Genomic DNA, 12,633 nt, shown 5'->3' with positions numbered 1-12,633 from the left:
AATCACAATTTAACAATTATCTATCCATAGATTAATCTGTTTGATTGAACAATATAATATCTAAGTCAAAAACTAATGTCAATAGTCAATCGATCTTTGTGTTCATTTTATTTTTGATCTGAATATAAAAAGCATTGAGCACAAATTATACTGGATAAAACTACAATCACATTTATATTGGAATAAAGTTTCACAGATTACATAGTTCAAATAGCTCAAAACAAAATCAGTTTAAATCTAATCAAAAAAGATTTAGCTAGACATAAAGAGACAAACAAATAAAATGAAAAATAAAATTAACCATGAGACCATGTTGTTACTCAATTCTTTCGCAATGCATCTTGAGCTTTAGTGCACCGGGTTGCCCCTATATATATATATATATATATATATATATATATATATATATATATATATATATATATATAGTCGCAGGAATCGTGAATGTTTGCATGAAAATATAGACAACAGACAAGATACATTGTGCTTTGTGAAAATAAAAAATCATCTTGAGAAGAGGGCGACAACTAGGGATGGGAATAGCAGGCCGGCCTATAGGGGCCTACGGCTTAGTCTATGACAGGCCAGACCAGGCCAGACTATTTTCTTAAATAGAGAAGGCCTGGGCTTTTTTAGAAGCATATTTAGCTTAAAAGGCTAGGCCGAAGGCCATTCAAAAAGCCTCTTAGGCCTATTAGGCCGGCCTACTTAAGTAAATATGGACAATTTTATTTATTATAATATTATATTTTGTACTTTGAATTAAAAAAATTATGTTAACTGTTTCGGTAATTTAAGCTTATTAGTCCACGTTAATTATTTCCATATTTATATGTATTATTATAAACTAGAATTGAAATCAAATACAATATATAGTCAAATACCCTAAAAATTCATGTTGATTATCAAAAGAGAGTTTAATCTGATTGATATATTAGTTCGTTAGTCTATTTAAACTTAGATCACATTGCTTATTTAAAGATGTTCATATGAAACAGACTTTTAAACAGGCTAGTAGACCGTATCAGGCTTTCAGAATCAGAAGGCCAGGCTCAGGCCTAAAAAGTAAACATATGACAGGCCGTAGGCCAGGCTTAGGCCTTCAATAAAATTGGCAGGCCAGGCTCAGGCCTTGCAAAGCCTAGCTTGGCCTAGCCTATTCCCATCCCTAGCGACAACATCAAAGAAAGCCATTTATCAGCCAACATTTTCAGGACACGAACATTGTCATATGCTCATAATTTTTACGTAAAAATGGTTATTAAATCAATTCAACAAACCTTCATTGAAAACAATCTTAATCTCTGAGCATGGAGTGTTTGATGTGGATAAAAAATGAAATAGAAAAACACAAGAAAAGAAAGAATACTCAACAAATTTATCACCTTGCCTTTTCTAGCAACAAGATTTGACCTTGCTCCCTAAGTTTTCCACACAAGAAGACAATACTAACTGCAGTTCATCCTCCTACAATAGTTTCAATAGTACCACTGCCAGAATCAAACACGGAGTTGAAAAATCTCCAGCCTACGACAATGTCTCAAACAAAAAGCTGACCCTTTAATGGTTAAACTTGCAGAATAAGAATATGATGTCTCAATAATTAGTTGGATATTGGACTGTATCCAAAATGTTCAAAGTAGTATACCATATACTCGGCTAAAGACAGTGTCAACGTCATAATAACAAAGGCATAATATTGGGTATGATCTTCCAACCAACAAAGCCAAATGCAACAAGTGCAGATGAAAAAATTGAAGCATACATTGTATTAAATGAGTAAAACCAAAGAGAAATTCTGAAGAAAAAAAAATTTGGACCATTTCTCGATTTGTGCGTGTCATCCTTGCGCAGGGGCCATGCTAATCTTCTCTGTATCGTTCCAATTTTATCGGATGTCCCCGAAGGGACAAGCTTTACAGTTCGCTTGCAGTATATAAACGCCGAAATATGTTCTGTTTTAGTCGATGTGGGACTAAAAAGAAAGTGTAACAATACCATGCAAATCCTTCTCAACTTTCATTCGAAGCAAGTAAGCGACTCGGATGCATCTTCCTCTCAGTTGGTTGAGTTTTATTTCAGAATTCAGATTGAACCAAAGTTTGTCATAACATATACTAACTAATACAAAGCAAATTGTACTATGCTCGTTACCCTATTGGTCACTATAACGGATATCGATTCCCTGTTGTAAAGTAACCACACATTTGTGCGGTCGGTGAATTTATATCATCTGATTTCACACAAATCTTTAATTCAAGAGAAAGATGCAATTCAGAGATTCATCAGACGGAATAAATTAATTAACGATGTGAAAGCATGGTCTCTACACAGCAAGATTTATATAAAGAGAGCCAAAGGATACAAGAGTGTGATCCTCTATTATACTAAAGCTGGAGCGTCCCTTTGCCTATTTTTCATAATGATTCGCTCACAATTTGTGTCTTACACTCTTACTCACTGCTTAGTGCTCCACTCAATTTTTAAGCAAGTTAAAAATATCCACTAAAACAAAATCTTACACATTCATAAAAATATCCACTAAAACAAAATCTTACACATTCATAAGAGTCATCATCTTTCACTTTATGAATTACCTTCTAATTACATCTCCAAGATGGTGCACCAGAAGCAGCCAGCTCTGTGCAGTCCTGAATTACCGGTTCCATCTGAGTCTGCACAAGTTAACCATTTCATTTCAGTAAACAAAAATTTAAATCCATCCGTGAGATGGGGCATGATGATCCAACGCGGTAATTCTATAAATAATTATGCTATAGCAACACGCTCATCTTGTATAATTATATTAGCTCTTTAACTAATACAGGCTTGATACAATGACCAAGATACGACCGACTACCACCAAAACGTGCCAATAATAAATCAAAATTGGAGTAACTAATTATACAGTAATCTTAACCAAGACCAAGCATTGGATATAAAATGAAATTCCTAACCAACTACCATGAATAGCTAAATACGAAGTAAAATTGCCCAACAGAAGTAATACCATAAGAAGAATAGTGGCTCATTACTTGGCAACCCTCATATTAACCAAATCAATAGAGACTATAAACAAGGGTTCCAGCATTACGATTAACAATCGATTTACTGGAACATCCAAGTGCTGCCATTGACAGAATAGAAGTGTTTTGACCACAACAAAGTTATGAATGTTTTAAGGATTAAATATGGCTCTAGTCTCAACAACATATATTTCATCTATGACTATGAGAACTTTTATTTATATTTAGTCTCTCATTTGGTAATTTTAGTGAGAACTTTCATCTATGTTTAGTAGCTGAAAAATCAATCAGTAAATTAAACATGAAATGATTTTTATGTAAAACTTCACTCCCAATCCAAACAGCTGTTCATATGTCTCCACATGAATTAGCAAAGTTCTCATGAAAAATTTTAGAGTGATCAAATATCAACAATGTAGTGTCTATTTTTATGAGTCTCTTCAAACTCGAGCTTCCAACCAATCATATAACATTGTCTTTGTGCCATCGAAAACAAAGGATTAGGCATCAACAACATCATTCCAAATACTCCACGGAATACAACAAAACATGACCGCTTCTTCACCTATTAGTACCTGTAAAATTTTGAAAATTGTATTTACGCTGTCATGACCTTGATTTAATAGGTTACGGATGATATATGTTGCATCCCACATCCGCCATACATTGCAGCTACTTGGCCATTTAAAAATATAAATGGTATTTGTCCTCATCATTTGAACTACCTAACAAACAATTTGATGGCAATTAACCCCTACACCCTCTGGTCACTATTATAAGCAAAATTTCACTTTTTAGGTTCATTCAATAAATGATGTATGTTGTCTATTAAATGGACCACATACATCATTTATTGAATGAACCTAAATAGTAGATTTTTGCTTATAATAGTGACCGGATGGTGTATATCTTTAATCCTTATTCTAGTTGGAAGACAATTTCTACTCACACAACAAATAAAGTCTCACTTTTGAGGGCTTCTTAATTATTCAACTCAAATCTCAATATCCTTGCAATTCAAAGTGGATGTCATCAAGTACTTCCTCTGTCTCATAATAATTGTCTCTTTTCTCATTTTTCTTTTTTTCAAAATAATTGTCACTTTATAATATCAATGCAGCATTTATTATTTTTTTTCCATTATTATACTCTTATTTATTAAATTGCATCTAACTTAATTACTTCATTAATTACAATTAATAAAAGTGTTTTAGTAAATGATACTAATTTTATCATCAAAATCAACATAATTAATCATTTCTTTAATAATCCTGCATAAAACTTAAACGACTACTACCTCCGGTCCTATTTATAAGAGAAACTTGAGTCAACAAAAGTTGATGTATCTAGTTAACAATTCGGTACAAATACATTGAGTTTTGTTGACTCAATTTTCTCCTATAAATAGGATCGGGGGAGTATTATTTATAGACATAGGGAGTGCAAAGGTATAGTGATAGAAAAATTGGGGATTAAAAAAGAATTAAAAAAATATTAATTAATGGTGTAAGAACTTTGCTATTCATAGTCATAGCAAAACGGCGCATGTTTTGGGGACATGATTCAGTGCAGTCATAAAGCTGATGCAGTCATGCAGTCAAAATAAATACAACCATTTGATCAAAATAACCGTCAGGATTCAACTTCTCATTTTTTTCCACTTTAAACTCAAAACACAGGATTGAAAAAGGAGAAACCTTGCATACTTCATTGCCTGAGTATGCCAGAAATTTTCAATTCTTTTTGCAAAACGGTCCAACCATGTTATGCCAGTGATTAACCAATTTTTAGAAAAAACACTAACAGTATCTTACTTAACAGAATCGTTTTGATAATTAAGTTAGTAGCAAAATGAATTATGAATTTGATGAAGAAAAAATAACCCATAAGTGATAAGTGTCAAAAAAATGTTAAATTCATGTTATATTTTAAGCACTTTTTGTTACTTGTTCTGCAAGTAATTGACGGAAAAGCCGAGAAATAAGTGTTAAATGCCTTATTACGCTTTATATATCTTACTCTATCCTTTTGTGCAGGAATTATCCTCAAGACACTGATCAAAGACCAAAAATCATGAAAAAGTGCAAATTAGCAAAAGCTGGTTTTGAAGAATTCGCTATTAGCGTATTCCACGCTATTAGCGAAATTGGGCCAGAGAGGTACGCCATTAGCGTACCTGGAGCGAAGCAGAATCTGGGTTTGAAGAAATACGCTATTAGCGTAAATTACGCTATTAGCGTAAAAGCTCCAGAAGACTACGCTATTAGCGTACCAAGGGTGAAGAACAGGGTCAAGGACCAACGTGGCACACTGCAATTGGCCAGAACTTAGGCCGACCAACCACGCTAATAGCGTATATTTCGCTATTAGCGTAGGTGTAAAAAACTCAGCCCTTTAAAATAGAAGTTTAGCCTCACTCAAGTGGCCCACTTGCTATTTATGTAAGATATTTATGTAAGATATTTATGTAAGATATTATTAGATATTATGTTAGATATTATTTTTAGATATTTTGGGGATTGCTTTATTATATATATTAGTAGTTCAATAGGGAAAATTATTAGATAGTCTTAGAACTTAGTTAGTTTTTCATAGCTTTTCTCTTAGTTTTCTTGTAATTTCATAGAGAGAAATAGGGTAGATCATATAGAGTGAGAGTGGTTTTGGAAGTTGGATGCTTACTCCTTAGTTGAGACATCACAAGTGTAATGAATCCTTCCTTTTCAAGCTATCCTTGCAAGGCTTCCATGATGATGTGTAGCTAAACACTCTTTGTTGGGATGAGAGGTACTTGATTCTTGCTAACATGTAATCTTTTGATCTTGCAAAATATGATTCTAGCAATTTATATTCAATATTGTTGTTATTCTTGTGTTAATGCTTTCAATGAGATTCAAGATGATTTGGACACAAACTCTTGAATCTAGAGCTAGAGTAGCAATATATCTTAGGTTATATCATTCTTGACAAGTTTGTTAATCTTGTGATAATCACCATAATCAAGAGTTAAATGCTTTCGGATACTTAATCAGGCTGGACACGGTCGATTAGGTTATTCGATCGACTTTGTTATCGTTTAAGGGATTTGGACACGAATGTTTAAACGATACCTTAGAATTAATTATATCGCTTTGGACACGAAGGATAGTTTAGAATTGATTGTGATAATGTTGTTTATAAAGCTAGAATTCGTATGGATCATTAGTTTACGTGTGACGCTTGGTTAAGGAACGCTACTCCTAACAAGTTTCAATCCTTATTAATCTCATCTTTTACTTTTTGCATTTAGTTAACATAGTTGTAAATTCAAACAAACAATCACCCTTTTTACTTAGAATGATATTTGATGTTGAAATATCCGTGATGTCGCACTAATCCCTGTGGAGACGATACAAATACTTATCTTGTTTTTGATGCAAAACTACTTCATCAATAAGTCAATTTATTTACTGATAATGTTAACAAACGTCCTTAAAATATTTAGGTTTAAATAGGTCTTTCGTCCCTGCAAATATAGGTCATTTGAATTTTCGTCTCTGACGTTACTTATCATTCCAATCTGCCACTACAAATATTAATCATTTGACTTTTGGTCCTAATTACATCTGATTAGTAACTTCATGGACGGGAATTCAAATGACATATATTTGCAGGGACAAAAGACCTATTTAAACCAATCACCTCGCTCAATCATCACTTGCCACATGGGCACCACGTCGCTAATGACAACTCACCTCAGCAAAAAAAAACCTAATTAGGACCAAAAGTCAAATGATTAATATTTGCACTGACAGATTGGAATGATTGGTAACTTCATGGATGAAAATTCAAATGGTCTATATTTGCATGGACGAAAGACCTATTTAAGCCAAATATTTATTAAAAAAGCAACATGCATTTAGAAATAATGTATTGCAAACAACAATTTTTTGACATTCAAAAAATTAAATACACTCCTTCTCATCATTTTCTAAAATAATATTTTTCATTTTAATTTTTTTAACAAGTGTCTAAGATAATTATGTGTTTCCCTTGACTTAATAATAGAAGAATCTTATACATACACAGGGGCGGTTCTATGGCCCGGCGACCCCGGGCTCCGGCCAAATTTTTTTGCAATTTCTTATGTAAATCCCTATGAATTTATTATGTAAATCCTTATAAATTGGGCAATTTTTTTTATTTTTTGATTATTTGCTTGCAATTTCTTATGTAAACCTCTATAAATGTGTTGCAAATTATTTTTGCCCGGACTTTACAATAATTCTGGCTCCGCCACTGTACATACATCCCTTTAAATTTTAATCATAAGCCCGTGCCTCATTAGACAATATCATACCTTTATCCAGAATTCATCAGAAATGAAAAAAGCCAGGATGATGTGATTATTTCTTGTATTTTAAATTCAGTAGTAATTGTAACGATTCAGTTAAGCATGCATAATAGACGCCACTAATCATAAAAAGCCATAAATTAAGATTCGATATATGGGTATGCTGTGGACCTTCATGCATGATTGGTTCCAACAAGTGAACATAGTATATGCATGCTAGCTAAGTGCTAAGACATCAAATCGTTGAAATTAAGGAACTTTTTCGTTGTGGAAATTCACTCAGGTCAATCATTAAATTGAATTGGAAGAGAAAAAGAAGGCTTTGGTCATGAATTGAAATAGCCGCAACCTTATAGTTCCACATGCACATGGACATGAACTTCGCATCAAGCTATACATTCTTTAAAAAAGGGCAACCCGGTGCACTAGAGCTCCCGCATATGCAGGGTCCGGGAAGGGGTCCCACCATTTGATGTATTGTACGCAGTCTTACCCATTTTTCCTAGACTATCTATCCCGAACTAATGGGATATAATGATGCAGACTCTAACAGGTCAATCAATGAGTTTTTTTTTTTGGTTCTAAAAATTATATACATTATCAAATTGGTTATACTTTATTGTCGCAATAATAGTAAACGTCATATTGCAACTAATATGATCTTATGTAAGGGATCCGAATACTTAGACATTAACTGTTACATAGTGAAGTAGAAGGTCGGGAGTTTACCAATTGACCCTAATCGCCAAACAACCTAATCTTTTTATTACTAAAAGACAAGGTAGTTTTAAGTTTTGGTTAGTCGTTGATAAGGTTGTCAATAAGACGTCACACTCTCATTGTATTTTGTATATGTGAATCGATTAGTTGATTGATTCAGTTAGCATGTCAATTCATTTGAGGAAAACGTCTATTTTAGTCCTTGAAAGTGTAAATCAATGTGACATTGGTCACTGACTCTAACAGAAAGACAAATAATTTCTCGATTGTTTAACCTATTAGTCACTTACGTTAACTTCGTCCAAAATTTGGTCGTGTGACGTTTTCTTTCATCATGGCTGTTGGTGTGTGAGAAACATAATGTCACTTGGATGTGGATGTGTTTGCGGACAAATTTGAAGGAGAAGACATAATGTTTTTCCTTAAAAACTCCAATTCGAAAAAAGAAAAATCACTAACCCTAATTTTTTCGTCATACCTAATTTCTTCTCCTTCTAACCATCAATTCACATAACAAAACTATGTGGCCCATTGCTACATCTAGAAGGAGAAGTAAACATGTTTCTCTCAAATATAATGCTTCCCAAATTTCTTTAACAAATTTCATTAAGAACCACTACCAGTTTTGTTAGACCATTATTCCAACTCATTTTGAATTTCAAAATATGAATCATAGTAAAAATCACCATGTCTTTAATCTTCTTCTTCACTCTTTGTTTTAACACAATTTAGTTCGTGAACGCATATCTGAATGGGAATGGAAGAAGAAACTAAGGTTAAAGATGTTTTTTCATATCGGAGGTCTTATGGGAAATATTATATGTCTTCTCTCTCAATTTAGTCTATTAGAGTGTGTTTGGATGGAAGAATGTTTTGAGGTAATGTAATATTTTGAGGGAATTTAAATACTTTTATGTGAATTTTATCGTTTGGGTGATAATTTCGAGAATTTTCAAAATGATGGAAACTTATGAAGTATTTTGTTTAAGTTAAATTTAGATAATTTCAAATGACACCTAAAAGCTAAGAAATTCAAATTTCTTCATTCTTATAATCTTTTCAAAATTTGCATTTTGATCCTCGCATTTTCCAAAATTTTCAAATTGACCCAACAATTTTACAAAAATTGTAAATTGACCCCTATTTTTTCAAAAATTATAAATTGACACCCTAAAATTATTAAAAATTTGCAAATTGACCTCTGTTTTCAATTTCCAAATTTGGTCCAAAAAATTAAAATTTATAAAACTTGCTAAAAAATGATGGCAATTATACTTTTTATTTCTCTATCCAACCAAAAATATTTAAAAATTGTGGCAATTTACTTGAATCGTTTGAATTGTCTAGAATTTTAAATTGTTCAAAAAATTTCAATCCCTTCATCCAAACACATTCTTACGTCTCAACACATCAAAATCCATGTGTTCTTTTCTTTGTCACACATCATGGTAAAAGAAAACATCACACGTTAGTATTTTGGATGGAATTTAGTCTTTGGTTAACAATAGAGACTAAAATAATTAACGAATCCAATGTGACGGTGTTTTACACTAGACCAAAATAGTTATCTTGCTTCATTTTTCTCTCTTATGGCAGGTGTTTGTTTACCTTTTAATATAGGCAAAAGATTGGGTTATAAAAATACAATGGACCACAAAAAAAAATACAATGGACCAAGTATCAGAATCTCAATCCGGAAATGGACCTATAAGAAACGTGATTGACGGCTAGACATGGCCACAAAATAAACAAGTCTTGGCCATATCCCATCTAATCCAACCAACAAATTTATACATGCATAATCAAAGAGAGACTTAAAAATATGTAACTCTTGACCATGATGACACCGCAACTATACTCATAATAACATCATTGTGACCCTCCACGTGTTGACAACCCATCTCTTGTAACATGTTACTTTAAATTATTCTGCAGGCATAGCTTAGTATTTTGCTATAGAGAGTGAAATTCACACAAGCTTTAATAACAATAGAGAGTTTCATCAACCCCATTTGTTTGGGCCAACACACAACTATGAGTTTCCATTTCCACTATTACCATTTCCACTATGAGTTTCCTGCGCGCCTTATTCGAATTTTAAAATTCAAAATATTTCAATGTGTTTTTAGGTTTTTATGTTGTTTGGATTTTATAATCCAAATTGCACCGGGAGCGTGAAAAACTCATAAGATGGAAAGAAAAAGAAATCAATCTTAATAATTTAGTTGAAAACCAGCTCTAACAAATTATGAGTGTGGTACATGTTTTGGCAAAATATACATATTTATTTGATCATTATATTATATAGTAGTAATTGGCTTAAACAGAATTGTTTCGGACACCCAATTTAATCACTTTTAATTATTGGAGAAAAATACAAAAATCAGTCCAAATCAACGAATATATGGCACTCACATTCCTTCAAGAATCCACGATCCCTATTTGTTGTTTCATATCATGTTGACCTTCTTCCAATCCTTAACATGGTAGGTGAGACTCATGAGTGAATGGTGTTGAGTTTGATTTGTCCATCTAAAACAAAAATTATGACCGCAAATTAAGCCAAACCATATTAAACTCAATTTCGAATAAGCACTGCATTGTTTAACTTTGCCTCTAAAAAAATTGTTTGACTTTGATTAATTTGGACTACGATTTTACTCCTAATTGAATATTATTGTTTGTCTTTATAGTTACATGTGACTAAAGTGTAGAGCTTATGTGATCTGCTGTTTGGGGTGGCATTTAGCCTACACACTACACAAATTTGTGTAACATGCACAAGTTAGAGAAAGTTTTTTTTAAACCATTGGATAAAAGAGAAACATTGATTTTATCATAGTATGTCCACACTATATCACTCACACTTTGTCTTCCCTCTTTTCACCACCACCACCAAACCCAACACTCATCGGTAATGCTATAATATTTATTTGACATGAATTAAAAAAATAGATCAAACGCTGTCCTTGTATCGCTACATTAGTGAAGTGTAAACATTTTTAATTTTTTTACATGGAGGTGTACGATTCTTCTTTTCCATTAGAACTTGGTAACAAAAATCATCAAAAAAACAGGATAAGTTGTCCAGAAAATGAAACGGAGAAGATGACCGGAGTCTATAGCAACGGTGGTGGACGGTGGTTCTCCGGCGACGGTCTCCAGAACTCAAAACAAAGTAGCTGAAACATTACCGTAGATCTCGTAGGATATGGTGAAGATATATTGAGCAAATAGAAAAGCTTCTCGTTAATTTCTCCAGTGTTAATTTGTTCATACGAGAAGTGAGTGTAATGGGGCTGCAAATAGTTTGGCCAAATTGGTTCATAGGGTTAGTGGTAGGACTTGGATAGAAGAAGATCCTGGTGATATCCAGGCCCAATTGTACTGTGATTCCAATTATATAACCTTTCTCTCCTTTTTTTTTAGCGTGTTTATTGTTTATTTTGTGGATCTTCCTGTATTTATTGTGTCTTTGTCCTGTAGTATAACTTACTGTTGAGCAAAATAGATCTTAAAATGTTCATTGATTGTGGTTTAATTTTAGTTTTCTGGTTTTTTTAAGAACATGATGAAGATAGAAAATGGATGGTAGTCTTATGATGGGTGAATTGCATATGGAGAGGTTGAAGACAAAGTGAGAGAGATATAGTGTGGGTAGACTATAATAAGGATCAATGTTCTTCTTTCATCTAATGGTTTAAAAAAACTGTCTCTAACTTGTTTCATGTGCACAAATTTGTGCATTGTGCATATTAAATGCCACCGCTGTGTGTGGTAAGGACTTTGATGTTTACATGGGTGGGATTTACAATGCACAAGCAAAAGACTTGTGCACAACACAAACTTGTGCATTTTGTGGGCCCAAATCAAATCTGGACCGTTCATATATTATTATTTTAATGCCAACGGTTGAGATTTGTTTGGATTGAGAAATGGGTGACCTGCTGCCACAAAGGGAGAGAGGGCATGTGGGTCCCACGCGGGACCCACTCCTTTGATTAAATCTGAATTTTATATTGCAATTTTTTTGGTGGGGTTTGTATTGGACTTGGGCTTGACATTTGTGAGTAAAATTTTATATATGGGCTGCCAAATTTAATATTCTTGGCCCGAAAATAGGAAATATTTTTTCCATGCATAATTTTATTTATTTGTTGACAATTCAAATTCAATTGAATTGAATATTGAAAAATCTGAAAATTAGTAGAAGTTGTTTTATTAAATTGGACGGTTGTAATTGGATTTGAATTTTTTGGGAAAAATAAATGGGAGAAATTATAAGATGAATAAATTGGGTGTTATATTTGGGTAGTAAAATTGTTTTGGAAAAATTACAAGATGAAGAATTATGATGTTTTGGAAAAATAAATTGGAGAAATTATAAGATGTTTTGTTGGTATAACATAATATTAATAATGTTTATTTATATTGTGAGTCAATCACTACCAAAAAAAAATTGTAAGTCAATGATGAATGATTGAATTATGAGAAATTATGGTATCAGAAATTAAACATTGGAGTATTATTTATTGTACAGTTAATAGAAGGAAA

At 32.8% G+C, this 12,633-nt stretch overlaps 1 non-coding gene across 1 annotated transcript; it reads right to left on the bottom strand.

Moving 5' to 3' along the window:
• Positions 1 to 1,808: 1,808 nt before the first annotated feature.
• On the bottom strand, positions 1,809 to 1,911 carry LOC146939838 (U6 spliceosomal RNA). The gene has a single exon (XR_015033768.1). It is a non-coding gene; the product is annotated as a U6 spliceosomal RNA (small nuclear RNA).
• Positions 1,912 to 12,633: the final 10,722 nt, after the last annotated feature.

Source organism: Medicago sativa, chromosome 3 (assembly GCF_051527215.1).
Source record: "Medicago sativa cultivar Bolivia chromosome 3, Bolivia_mono, whole genome shotgun sequence".
In the NCBI taxonomy this organism is placed as follows: Eukaryota; Viridiplantae; Streptophyta; class Magnoliopsida; order Fabales; family Fabaceae; genus Medicago; species Medicago sativa.
Note: the sequence above shows the minus strand (reverse complement) of the source record. Positions and strands in the feature narration are given on the sequence as shown.